This window comes from Neovison vison, chromosome 8 (assembly GCF_020171115.1).
Source record: "Neovison vison isolate M4711 chromosome 8, ASM_NN_V1, whole genome shotgun sequence".
Taxonomy (NCBI): domain Eukaryota; kingdom Metazoa; phylum Chordata; class Mammalia; order Carnivora; family Mustelidae; genus Neogale; species Neogale vison.
The window spans coordinates 44,880,058-44,893,095 of record NC_058098.1 but is presented as its reverse complement, the minus strand read 5'-3'; the positions used below and the strand labels follow the sequence as shown (position 1 = coordinate 44,893,095).

At 37.7% G+C, this 13,038-nt stretch overlaps 1 protein-coding gene across 1 annotated transcript in view; it reads right to left on the bottom strand.

Annotated features, from left to right (window-relative positions):
* CFAP61 (cilia and flagella associated protein 61) overlaps positions 1-13,038 on the bottom strand; it is a 298,453-nt gene that overhangs the window by 230,213 nt on the left and 55,202 nt on the right. The gene's annotated exons all lie outside the window — the stretch shown is intronic.

Sequence of the window (13,038 nt, the reverse complement as noted above, 5' to 3'; positions counted from 1 at the left end):
GGCTGGGGCCTGGCCCAGCCCACAGGGGGGCTCTCACCCTCTGCAGCTCCTGAGCCAGTGTGCCTTTCATAGGAGCCCCCCTTTAAAGTCTACAAACAACTGATTAGCAACTTTCTGGGCCACAGACTTTGAAATGATTTAAAGGCCAAAGGTGGGAAAGATCACAATTAACGATGTCAGTGCTCTCTGGACACTGAAGCTCGGTTAGCACAAGGGCTTCTTTTCCTTCTTTTGAAAATATTCTAGCATGCAATCTGACAGTGACTGCTATTTCTACTTCTCAACTTTCTAAGCAAGAGGAACTGGAGCTGAGCATTACTGTTTTACTATGTTCTGGAAAGGCAATAATCAGGATAGTGTTCACATCTTTAACTTTCAGTAAAAATTACAGTAGAAACGAAACTTTCCCCCTTTGGTCCACAAAGCTCTTTCTCCCCCTCCTCCTTCTCCTCCTTCCTCAGTTCGCATTCTTGTCCTTCTGGGCCTTCTTTTTTCTCTTCCCATCTTTCTGCCCCCACCCCCCTTCTATCTTATCAGTCTCTCTTCGCTTCCCTGTTCCCTCTCCCTCCTCTCCCCCACCTCTTCCTCTGGCTCCCCTGCTCCGCTGGAGGGTTCTCAGCGGTGAAAACTGTCCACAGCTGCCCCCACATGAGGATGCTCTTGCCCAGGGGCTGCCCCTGTGCGCTGCCAGCATAGGCCTGCCCCTCCGTCTTCTTTTCTCTGATGTTCACATCAGACGCTGTGGAGAGGCCAGAGCTGGCCTATCCTTTGGACTTCTTCTTCTCCCACTGGGCCAGCCAGGGCAAAGACTCCACCCCAAGTTCCCAGGTTATGCATGCCCTATGCCTGCTTCTGGCAAAGATGGAGCCAAGTGAAACAGAATGACATTCTAAGAGAAAACCTGGATGGCCAGGGACATGGAACAGGTATAGATGAAGAGGTCCGTAATACTGGAGGTACAAGGAGAGAGAATCACTTTCCTGGGTCATGGGTAGCTCTTTTGGCAAGGGGAGAAAATGTCTGGTGAGAGGAGCAAAGGACTTAGAATTCCTCTCCTGAAGAAACATGCTTGAGGGACTGTATCGTGTCTTAGTTCCTGAATATATCCTGCTTCCTGCAAAACTTTTCAGAAAGCTATATGGGGTTTCTGATGTCCTCATGATGAGAAGAGCCACATGCTTTTAATGTTAATTTACTCTCTTGATCTAACATGTATTCAATAAAAACGCATGGACTTCTACACATATTTGTTCCCACGTACTGATCACTCAAATAAATACCTAGACGTTTCCCCCAGCACCCAGACGTTTCCCCCACCTCTCTGCCCAGCCAATATACCATTGAAAGGCAGGTGCTCTTCTGTCTCCTGCCATCACTGATGTGTTTTTGCTCAAGAGCAAACTTTTTGAATTAAAAAAAAAAAACACAACTATCAATAACTCCTTACTCTTAAGTTCTGCTTAATTATTTTAACATAGATTTTCCTGTTTTGTCTTAAATTTGAAGAACTACCCAAAAAAGCAACTAAAAGAAAAACACTAGACCTTCCCTGTGCATATATTTCTTTTATAATTAGGACAAACTTAACTAAAAATGTGTAAGAGACCTTAAGAAATGGATTTCATTGGTAATGAATGGATAATCCTGCTGACGTCACTGACAGTCTAATGTTCATGAGACAATTACCAACTGCAACAGCTAATTGTCTTGGCTAAACGGTCGTGGGGTTATTGCAGTTTATTGGTAAGCAGCTGCCACGCTGGTCCCCAGAGGCGGCTGCATTTCAGAACTGGGCGAGGTGATGCTGTATCTTTCTTTCTCATGTCTCTGGGGTTTTGTGAGGTTTAATTAGTTAATGTTCATAGTGCGTGCTGAGATCCTCAAATGTGAGGTGCTAACCCAGGGAAAAGTCAAGGCACTGGTATTATATAACACACAAGTGAAAGCATGACTGAGGTTGCAAATTTAATTGTTATTTTATTCCTTACAGTACCTATATAGATTAGAAGTTACGAACGAGTCAGGGTAGAGGCACCATTTGCTAGGACTTTCTCTGTTTTTGAGATTGCTTACATGGCATGGGTTTACTATGAGGCTAATAATGCTAGAGATTCGGTACCTCCCCCACCAACCCCCAGTACAGGCCCCTCCCAAGACACAGCACCTATGATTGCATTCATAATTTTGCATTTGTTTTCTTAAAGAGGGCTCTCAGATTGTATCTACTCCAGGTCCCACGAGACCTGGGTCTGTCCTGCTCTATCTGATTGCGGCAATACACAGGAAAAGCTAACGAATACATTTTGATGGTTTTAGGAATAAATAATAGTAAACAATCTGGTGGGGTTTAACATTTATTTTAAATATAGGTCAAAACTCCCAACAAGATTTTTTCTTGCAAAATGAAATAAATTGATTCTAAAAGCATAAATATGGAGGAATAGTTTTTAAGACATTTTAAGAAATAATCAATAACAACAAAAAAAGAAATAATCAATAACAATATTATAAGAAATAAGAACAAAGAGTGGGCCAAATTTCCTAATGAATATTAAGACATAAAGCCATAGTTACTAGAACGGTGGATTATTCAAGTAATAAAACAGAACGGAATCCAGAAAAAAGCCAGACAATTATAAAATTATTGATACATGTTAAAGGTGTCATTTCACATTGGGGGAGAAAAAATAAACCATACAAATAAATAAATAGTGCTGGTTCACCATATGGGATAAAATTAATTTGGGTCCCTGTTTCATATAATACACAAAAACCACTTGCCAATATGTTAACAGCCTAAAGGGTTTTTTTTTTTTTTTCTTAACTTATAGGATACTACCTCTATGATCTTGAGGGTGAAGAAATTTTTCCTTAAAAATCCATCTGAAAAAGGGCAGAATATTTTTATTTATTTACTTGTGTGTGTGCCAGACGTTTTTTAAAGTTTTTATTGTCATTCCAATTAGTTAACAAACCTATTCAACCACATCAAAACCTAAAAAGTCTGTCAAAAGTGCCCTAAAAAGAAATTTTTAAAAAATTAGATACATGGAGAAAATATTGGCAACACAGAAAATAGACTAACAATCTAATTACAGAAAGGAGAAATAACCCATTAGGCAAAGGCAATGAAGATCCGGGAAATGTAAACGACCAATAAACATACAAAAGTGTTCGTCCTCAATAATACTCAGAGAAATAAAATTAAAACGGTATCTCCTTTCATACCTATCACACTGGCAGAAGCTTAAAATGCTGACACTGAGTATGAGAGAGCTGTGAAAAGGTCTGGAGGAAGATCACTGGTTTGTCCACAACCATGGTGACGTGTGAGTATTTCCAAGCCTAGCAAGAACAACTCCAGGAACAGAGCCTGGGGAAACCTTGCAAGGGGTCCAACGAGACATGCACTGGGATGTTTACTGCAGCAGTTTTTACAATATCAAAATAACAGAAAGAACATTCATGTCCATCTAAGGACAAGTGTGACACATTCCACATGATGGAATATTGCCCAGAAGGTAAAAGGAGTTTCCTAGATCTCAGCGTGCCCACGTTACTAAATCGCAAAGAGTTAAGAAGAAAATTTCAAAACATCACATATTTCCAAAGACACCATTATATTAACAACAACAACAACAACAACAAAAACCACTACCACAAAATGGATCTATGAATACATGAATACATGGACTTCACATAAAAGTATAAACAACTGGTCTGGGTAGACACATAATAAAGTTATTACAATGGCTCTTTCTGGGGAGGAGAGGAAGAATCAGGGTTAGACGTGGTTCAGTGGGAACGCAACTCTAATGACCTTATTTTAATTTTTTAAAGGAGGACAGTTACATGCATTACTAATGCAATCAAGATTTTTTAAATGTCCAATTATAAAAGTGAAAATGTCTATCTCCAAAATACTACAAAATAGCCATTCTTGTTTATTACTAGCATATCATGGATGATTTCAAAAAAGCCTGCCGAATGAATTTAAGTCATGCAATTTTAAGAAGGGGAAAGACTAGAGGTGCAAGTTAAATCATTCATTCAACTAAACTTCAATGGAGAACAAAGAGCAGCAAGCACTCTGAGATACTCAAAAGTAAATAATGAATAAGATGTAGCCCCTCTTATTCTATGCTCACAAGTGATCAGAGTACATACACACACACACACACACACACACACACACCTATCTCACAGTGTGAAAGGTGCTAAAGCAGACATATGAACAAAGCACAGTGAGTGCTCGTTTATTCATTCATTCATTTAAAAATTTATATTTCACACCTACCATCTGTTAGACATTAACATTCTAGGGATTTCAGCAATGAACAAGACGATCTTGCACAACCAAAGCAAGTGAGTAAATGAACAAGAAAATACTAAGTTATGATAGATGGCATATAGAAAATATCCCAGGATCTGGGGCACCTGTGTGGTTCAGTGGGTTAAGCCTCTGCCTTTGGCTCAGGTCAGGATCTCCGGGTCCTGGGACTGAGCCTTGCATCAGGCTCCCTGCTCAGTGGGGAGACTGCTTCCCCCCCCCTCTCTCTGCCTGCCTCTCTGCCTACTTGTGATCTCTGTCAAATAAATAAATAAAAATCTTTTAAAAAAGAGAAAAGAATAGAAAAGAAAGTATCCTAGGATCTGCTTTAGATTGAGTGGTCGAAGTCTTTCCAAACATTTAGTTTGAGACCTGAAGGCTAAGAAGTAGCCTTGAGACAATAAAAGAGAATGGAAATAATGAGCAGACAACTCTTACTAGGAGTTCTGCTGAAGAGTAAAGACATCCTTATTTCCTGGTATGCTTTCCTTCCTTGGTTTTTCTCTGGCCCTGTGGTCTTTGCAATTGTGTTACTTTGCTGGGGCTGCTGTCACAAATTACCACTCACTTGGTGGCTTAATGATAGAAGTGTATTCTCTCATGGTTCAGGAAGCCAGAGTCCAAAATCAGTAACCCTGAGTAGAAATCAAGGTGTTGGCAGGGACACACTACTTCTAGAAGCTCTGGGAGAGTGGCTGTTTCTCTCTCTTCCAGCTTATGGTGACTGCCAGCAGTCCTTGCCAGATGGCCATCACTCCAACCTCTCAGTGGTCACAGCCTCCTCCTATCTGTGTTACCTTCCTCTGTCTCTCTCTCATAAGGACACTTTTGATGGCATTCATCCATTTTGATGGGTCCCTTTGACAACCCAGGATAATCTCATCTAGACATCCTTTATCACACCTACAAATACCCTTTTTTCAAACTAAGGTAATATTTATAGGTTCCAGAGATTAGAATGTGGACATCTTTTGAGAGGTAATGTTTCACTCTACCTCAAAAGGCACCTGTCCCTGAAGGAGTGCTGTGTATCCATTCAAATGCTTATTAGGAAGATAAAACTCAACTCATCCAAATACATAGCATCTCCCCATATAATTCATTCACTCTTATTATTCCCACTTTGCAAAATGGTTCTACTATCCACTTCATTTTTGAAGTCATCCTTGATTTTTCCTTTTCCATAAACCTTCTTTTCTCCATATGCAGTAAAACATGAAATTCCATTAATTCTCCAAAATATCTCTCAAATTCCTCCATAATCTCTTTTTTTGATTTGGTCCCTCCTCACCTCTTTCCTGGACACTGTAGTGGCCATTGGAAAGTTGATCATGCCTCCCTTTCTAATTAAAGATTCCCAATAGAACACCATCCATTATGTTGTGACTAGATTAATCTAAACTATTTTGCAAGGCACGAAATCTTGATTATATCACCTCAATCTCCTGTCCTGCTTCATCTCTTGTCAATCCCTCACTTCATGCTCTAGCAACCCTGAACTTGTACTTTCCCTTAATAAGCCATGGCTTCTAATACCTCCTTATTTTGCACATTTTGTTCCCTCTGTTAGGAAAATCTTTCTGCTTATTCACCTAGAAAGACCCAATTTGTTTTTGAAGTTTTGACTCAAAAGCTTTTTTTCCTGTGAATTCTAAGCTGATGCTCTCAAGATGACTTACATATAATTCTGCTGCGGTCCCACCACAATTTTCTAGCCTTCAAAACACTTCTCTTATTGTAAATTAATTTGTCTTGCTTATTTATCCTGCCATTAGACAGTACTAGACTCACCAGTACTAGACTAGACTCCTAAAATCTGGTATATGGGAAGTACTCAGTATTTACTGAATGGCGGAATGAACAGCAAGAGGCTAATGATAAAGTTCACAATGATACAAAGGAAAACACTAGGCAGGCTGCATTAAAGGAGGATAAAGGGCTTTTTTCTTGTTTTTCAAGGAAACTCCTCCCCACTGGACTGCAGTACAGACTCCAAGCTATACAGTATGATCAACTTGAGCTTCGTGCTCTGGTAATTCCCATATCACTGTCTTGAGATGAGACTCTAGGTTTTAGCCTTCTCCAGGCTAAATTGGAGTTTGTGTCTCCAATTAGACAGGAGAAAGGCCATGATAAAAATCATCAGCATTATCTCTTTTTTTGTGTGAACAAGAGTTGAATTGATGATGCTGATTTTTCACCCTCCCTGGATGTAGGCCCTTTGCTATGTAGTATCCTATCCTTCTGATTCTGGGCTCAGCCATGTGACCTCCTTTAGATAAATAACATATGTTAGTCCAAAGCCTAAACCTCAAGAGGCCATGTGTGTTTCTATTTGGTCTCCTGCACCTTTGTGGTCACCATAAGAACATGCCTAATCTAGCCTACTAAAAGGATGAGAGGCACATGGAGCAGAGTCAAGGCCAGCCTGAATCAGCCAAAAGGCAACCGACCCTAAGACATGTGAGAAGACCCAGCTAAGATCAGGAGAACTGCCTAACTGAACCCAGCTTTATCAGCAAAACATGCTTATTGTGGCAGGCCACTGTGGTTTTGTGGCTGTTTGCTGGGAGCACTATTGTGGTAATGGATTACTGATGCAACCTCAAAAGATAATAGAGAAAGTCAACCAAATCCTAAGTCTGGTTCTTTAAAAATACTGATTAAATTGACACTGGTAAGATTAATAAAGGAAAAGACACAAATAAATAATGCCAGTAATGAAACATAAAAACATAGGAGACATCTATAAAGTAAGGTGGTAGATATAAACCCATAAGGACATTAAATATGAATGTTCTAATTAAATATTCTAATTAAAAGACAGCAGTTGTCCCTCTGGATTAAAACCAACGATTAAACTCTATGCTGGTTATACACCTAAAATATAAGGAAATAGGAAGAATGAAAATAAAAGAATGGAAAAAGATAAGGTATGCAAATATGAATCAAAGAAAGTAGGTACGGCCATATTAAAATCAGAAAAAGTAGACTTTAAGGCAAAAAAAATCACTAAAGGTGAAGAAGATACTTCATAACTGATTTTTTTAAAGTCCAAAGAAGACATAATGAATTAAAAATTATATGCCTAATAACACAGATTCAAAATATATAATGAAAAATGATAGGCTCTGAGTAGAAATCAGTACAACCACAATCAAAGCAGGAGATTTTAACACATCTCTCATTAATTGATCAAATAAGTGATGCCGTCAATAAGGATAAAATATTGGACTTCATTATCACATGTGACTAATTTATGAAAAACCCTGCACCTAACAACTGTAGGATATATACTCTTTTCATGGACTCAAGGAACATTTTCAAAACTTGACTGTATGTTCGACAAAGTTTAAAGGATTAAAATCACACAGGTTAGGTTCTCTAACTTCAATGCAATTAAGCTAACACGCAATAATAAAAAGATAACTGGAACACCTCAGATAGATAAAGAAAAGGTGCCATACACACACACACACACACACACACACACCAGAATACTATTCAACCTTGAAAAAGAAGGAAATCTTGTAAGTATGTAACAATATGGATAAACCTAGAACACATTTTCCTAAATGAAATAAGGCAGTCACTCAAGGACAAATACTATGTGACTGTACTTAGAGGAGGTATCTACAATAGTCACTCATAGAAGCACAGAGCAGACTGGTGGTAGCTAGGAGCTGGGAGAAGGGGATCATGGGGAGCTGCTATCCAACAGGTATAAAGTTTCAGTTCTACAAAATAAATACATGTTAGATATCTGATGAACAATACTGTGCCTGTAGTTAACAAAACTGTATGGTATACTTAAAAAACTTAAGAAGGCAGTTCTCGTGTTAAGTGTTCTTACCACAATAAAATTAAATAGAAAGATAAAAGATATCCCCCACATGTTTGAGAATAAATAATTCTCTTAAACATCTTGGCCAGAGAGTAAAATAAAGTGAAATTTCAAAAATACTGATAATGAATACAGTATATAACTTGTGAGCTGCAGCTAAATCCAAGCAGAGAAGAATGTTTTTAATTTAAACACTCACATAAGAAAAGAAAAGAAATAAAAAACCCTGAAACTCAATGAGTTAAGGCTCCATCGTAAGAGAGAGGAAAAGAAACATCAAAATAAGACCAAAAATAAAAAGGAAGAAATGAAGAAAAGAGCAGAAATAAAATAAGTAACAAACACAAAATAGGTAGGACCAAACAAGCTAATAATTTGTTCTTTGGAAAGACTAATAAAATTGACAAACCACTAGCAAGACTGTTTGAGACAGGAGAGTACACATAATCAAGGTCAGCAATTTTGAAAAAGGCAGTGTCACTACAGAGCTTATGAATAGTAAAAGTGTAATAGGGGGAAAAAATGAAGAATGGCTTCAGTGTTATCCTACTGTATTTGAAAATGTAAAAGAAATGTACAAGTTCTGATAAAAAATTACAAACTACCAACCAGACAAAGAAGTTCTACAACAATTCAAAAGATTGAAACTGCAATAAAAAAAAAAAAACCTTACCCCCAAAAGCCCACCAGGTTTAGACAGCTTTCCTGGCAAATCCTATAAAACATTTAAAGAATAAATACCTCTAGCCTTGCATAAACCCAAAAATAGAAGAAGGAAGAATACTCCTCAAATTGTTTTATGAGGTCAAAAGAGCCTCATTTTCAAAGTCTGGCAAGGACATCTCATGAACTGAAAGTTACAGACCACTCTCGCTCATGAAACAGCTGCAAAAATCCTCAATAAAACATTAGCAAAGAATCCAGCACTTCGTAAAAAGAATAAGAAGTCTATTACTAATAGTTAACATAAAAAATTAATCAATGTAATTCACTTTATTAACAGAATGAAGAATCATATGATCAACTCAGGAAATACAGAAAAAAAGTATTTACAGAATTCAGTTCAATTAAAAAAACAACAGCAACCATTCTTGATAAATTTCTTAGCAAACCATAAATACAGAAACTTTCTTAATCTGATAATGAGTATTCACAAAACCATCCTTAATGGTAATATATTCAGAGTTTTCCATTTCATATCAAGAACAACAAAAGGATGCCTGCTAACACCATTTCTATTCAAGTTATTAATCAGTGCCTGAAAAAGAAATAAAAAGAATAAGCATTGGAAAATAAGAACTAAAAACTTATACAAAAAAAATACAAAAGAATCTGCAGATAAATTTACAGAATTAATAAATCAGTGTGGAAAGATTGTTGGATATAAAGTCAATATCCAAAACAAACTGCATTTCTACGTAATAGCAATAGATAATTTGAAAACAAAAAATTTTAAAGATAAAATTTCCAAAAGTGTGAAAATATTAAATACCTAGGAATGAATCTAACAACAGATGTGAAAAGCATATGCTGTAGAAACTATAAAACCTTGTGAAAAGAGGATAGAAATAAATTGAAGAATATACTATGTTCATAGATTAGTTATCTTACTACATTGTAAAGATGTCAAATCCCCCCCCACACACACACACCGATCTATAGGTTCAAAGCAATCTCATTCAAGATGTCATATTATTATTTTGGGGGTGCCTGGGTGGCTCAACCAGCTAAGTATCTGCCTTAGGCTTAGGTCATGATCCCAGGGTCCTGGAATGGAGCCCTGTACCACATTAGGCTCCCTGCTCAGTGAGGAGCACGCTTCCCCCTCTCCCTCTGCCTCTGCCTGCCACTCCCCCAGCTTGTGTTTTTTCTCTCTGTCAAATAAATTGTTTTTAAAAATCTTTAAAACTATTATTCTTGAGGTGACTTGCAAGTTTATGTGAGAAATCAGATAAACTGGGTTTTTAAAATTTTTTAAAAGATTTTATTTTTTTGGATAATCCCTACACCCAACATGGGACTCAAACTCACAACCCCAAGATCAAGAGATTCACCCTCCACAGACTGAGCCAGCCAGGTGCCCCACGGATAAACTGGTTTTAAAATGTCTTAAGGCAAGTTTGTTTGTTTGTTATAACTATGTTACCTCCTGTAGTTACTTCTGAATTATTTGTAGTTACTTTGCTTAAATAGGTAATTAAGTATTTTTTTAAAGATCTTATTTATTTGAGAGAGAGCACACACCAGAGGTTGCAGGGAGAGGGAGAAACAGATTTCCCACTGAGGAGGGAGTCTGACTTAGGGCTCACTCCCAGGACCATGGGATCAGGACTTGAGCACGATGCCGACACTTAACCAACTGACCCATGGTATCCCAGTAATTCAGTATTTTTTCACAGCAACCTGTGATCCTATAACATCAGGAGTTCAAACCTTTTAAGATATTTGACAACTTTTGGCATTATGCCTTCCCAAAATCGAATCCTAAGTAAAATCTTGATCCTTAACTGACTTCCCAGAGGGTTCCTGAAAAATCTCAAGTGACTTGTTCTTTTCCTTGCAAAGTGAGAGATATCAAAAATTAATTAGATACATTGAATAGCATAATAATAAAAGGTGCTGTTAAATAAGAAGAGATGTCTAACTTTCCTTAGGTTATATTTGTGTAGGTAAATGTTATTAACGTAAATATTTCTGGGATTATATGATGCTCCTAGAAATTTATCAATGTCCTCACTGTCCCTAGTTAGAGGTGACAGTAGTGCCCACTAGGGTGAAGCCTATTTTGGCTACAAGCAGAGTCAAGAACAATTTCCCTGCAATGGACCACACAGCAGCCAGTATTGGAGGCTAGACACAGATGCTTCACACAGGGACTGACTCACTGGGACACCAAGATCATTACCTACCCCAGGAGACATCTGCGGCAGCAGCAAGTGCCTGTGCTGGGATGCTGGGCAGAGCAAAGCTGAAATTCCATAAGAGGGCTAAAATAGCATCAGCAAACCTGCTAATTCCAAATGTGAATTAGGGCAGAATCAATATAGAGATCAGGAATGGCAAAATTATTATAGGTCTCTGTACCAGCTAGGAAAAGCTAAAACAATCTTAATTCTTCACCTACAAGAGCCACTTCAATCAAGTAATCAAAGTGACCACACACCATTAGTAATGGGATAGACCAAAAGTCTGTAATACCAGATATGGCGCAGTGAGAACCCAGTTGCTTCTGTGATAGTCTTCCCAGGTGTGCACAACTTGAATCTCATCGGGACAGCAGACACACACAGATTCAAGTACAATCTACAGAAGAAGGGGCCTATTCATCTTCAAAAATATTTAGGGCATCATATTAGAAGCAACTCAGAGGAACAGTTCCAAAATGAAAGACAACAGATAACTTCAGTGTAGTTTGTCATTCTGGACTGGATCTTTCTGCCAAGAAGGATGACATTACTGGGACAAATGTGGGAACTTGAATAAGGTTTGTGGACTGTGGATTAGTTGGGAGTAACATGCTCAAGTTAATTCTTTGATCTTGATGGATGTTTGGGGCTGTAAAGGAGACTGTCCCTCTGTAGGAAACACACACTGAAGTATTCACAAATGACTAAGCAGGATGTCAGCATCTTATTTTCAGATGGTTTAGAAGAAAAAAGTATGGGCAACTTTTATGTAAATTTAAGATTGTTTTCACATTTTAAAAAATGGAGGAAATAAAAGCATTGCCCTTGTCTTATTTCTGTGACTCAGTTAATTTTGTCATTTTAATTCATTCTCTCCCAGGGCTCTTCATAGCATGTGTTTCTTAGGCAGTTTTATTCAGATTTCAATTCGTTTTGCATTGATTTTTTTCACATGAGATTATATCATTTCCCTTCACTCTTTGTAACCTTTTAAAAGGCTACTGTACAGCCTTCCTGTGGCTACCCACAAGTTTAGCCATCCCTCTCCTGTGGGAGATTTGGGGTTTTACAAACTTATTTGCTTATTTATTTGGATATTTGTTTATCCATTTTTAGTATTCTGATTAAGCTAAATATGTATTTAGCTTAATCAGAATGTGTATCTCTTTACAGACTGGGGAATCTTTCCTCAGACTTGCTATAGCTGAAGTCAAAGAACAGAAACCATTTCTTTTTTTTTTTTTTTTTTAAGATTTTATTTATTTATTTGAGAGAGAGAGAGATGGAGAGAGATCACAAGTAGGCAGAAAAGCAGGCAGAGAGAGAGGAGGAAGCAGGCTCCCCACTGAGGCTCCCCATTGAGTCCCTGTGGGACTCGATCCCAGGACCCTGAGATCATGACCTGAGCCGAAGGCAGAGGCTTAACCCACTGAGCGACCCAGGTGCCGCAAGAAACCATTTCTACCCTGTATTCCAGAGTATTCTATCAGCAAACCTTTCTATCTCTCAGAAATCTGAAGTGCTAGTTTATAAGCTCCTTGCCCCAGAGGAAGTATCTTAATTATAATACATACTTATAACTTAGTATGCAAAAAAGTGGGAGAAAAAGATCTCTGGTTTTTATGTTCATTTCAGTTTTAGGAAAGCTGAATATTGTCTCATGCCTATGATAAATTTTTTTTCATAGTTTGCTTTGTGATTTGTTTATGTTTCTCTTTTTTCTAAACTATTTCAAGATTGAAATCAGAAGTCTTTTTCCACATGGAGTTAGACATATATAAATAGAAACTGAAAACCAAGTAAATATAAAGTTATTTATAACTTAAAAATTATAATAATTATATATAATATAAAATATTGTGTGTGTATGTATACACACACACACACACACACACACACATATATTTACACTCCTACCTGGGGTGCCCCATCAGCAAACTGAAACTTATATAATCTTC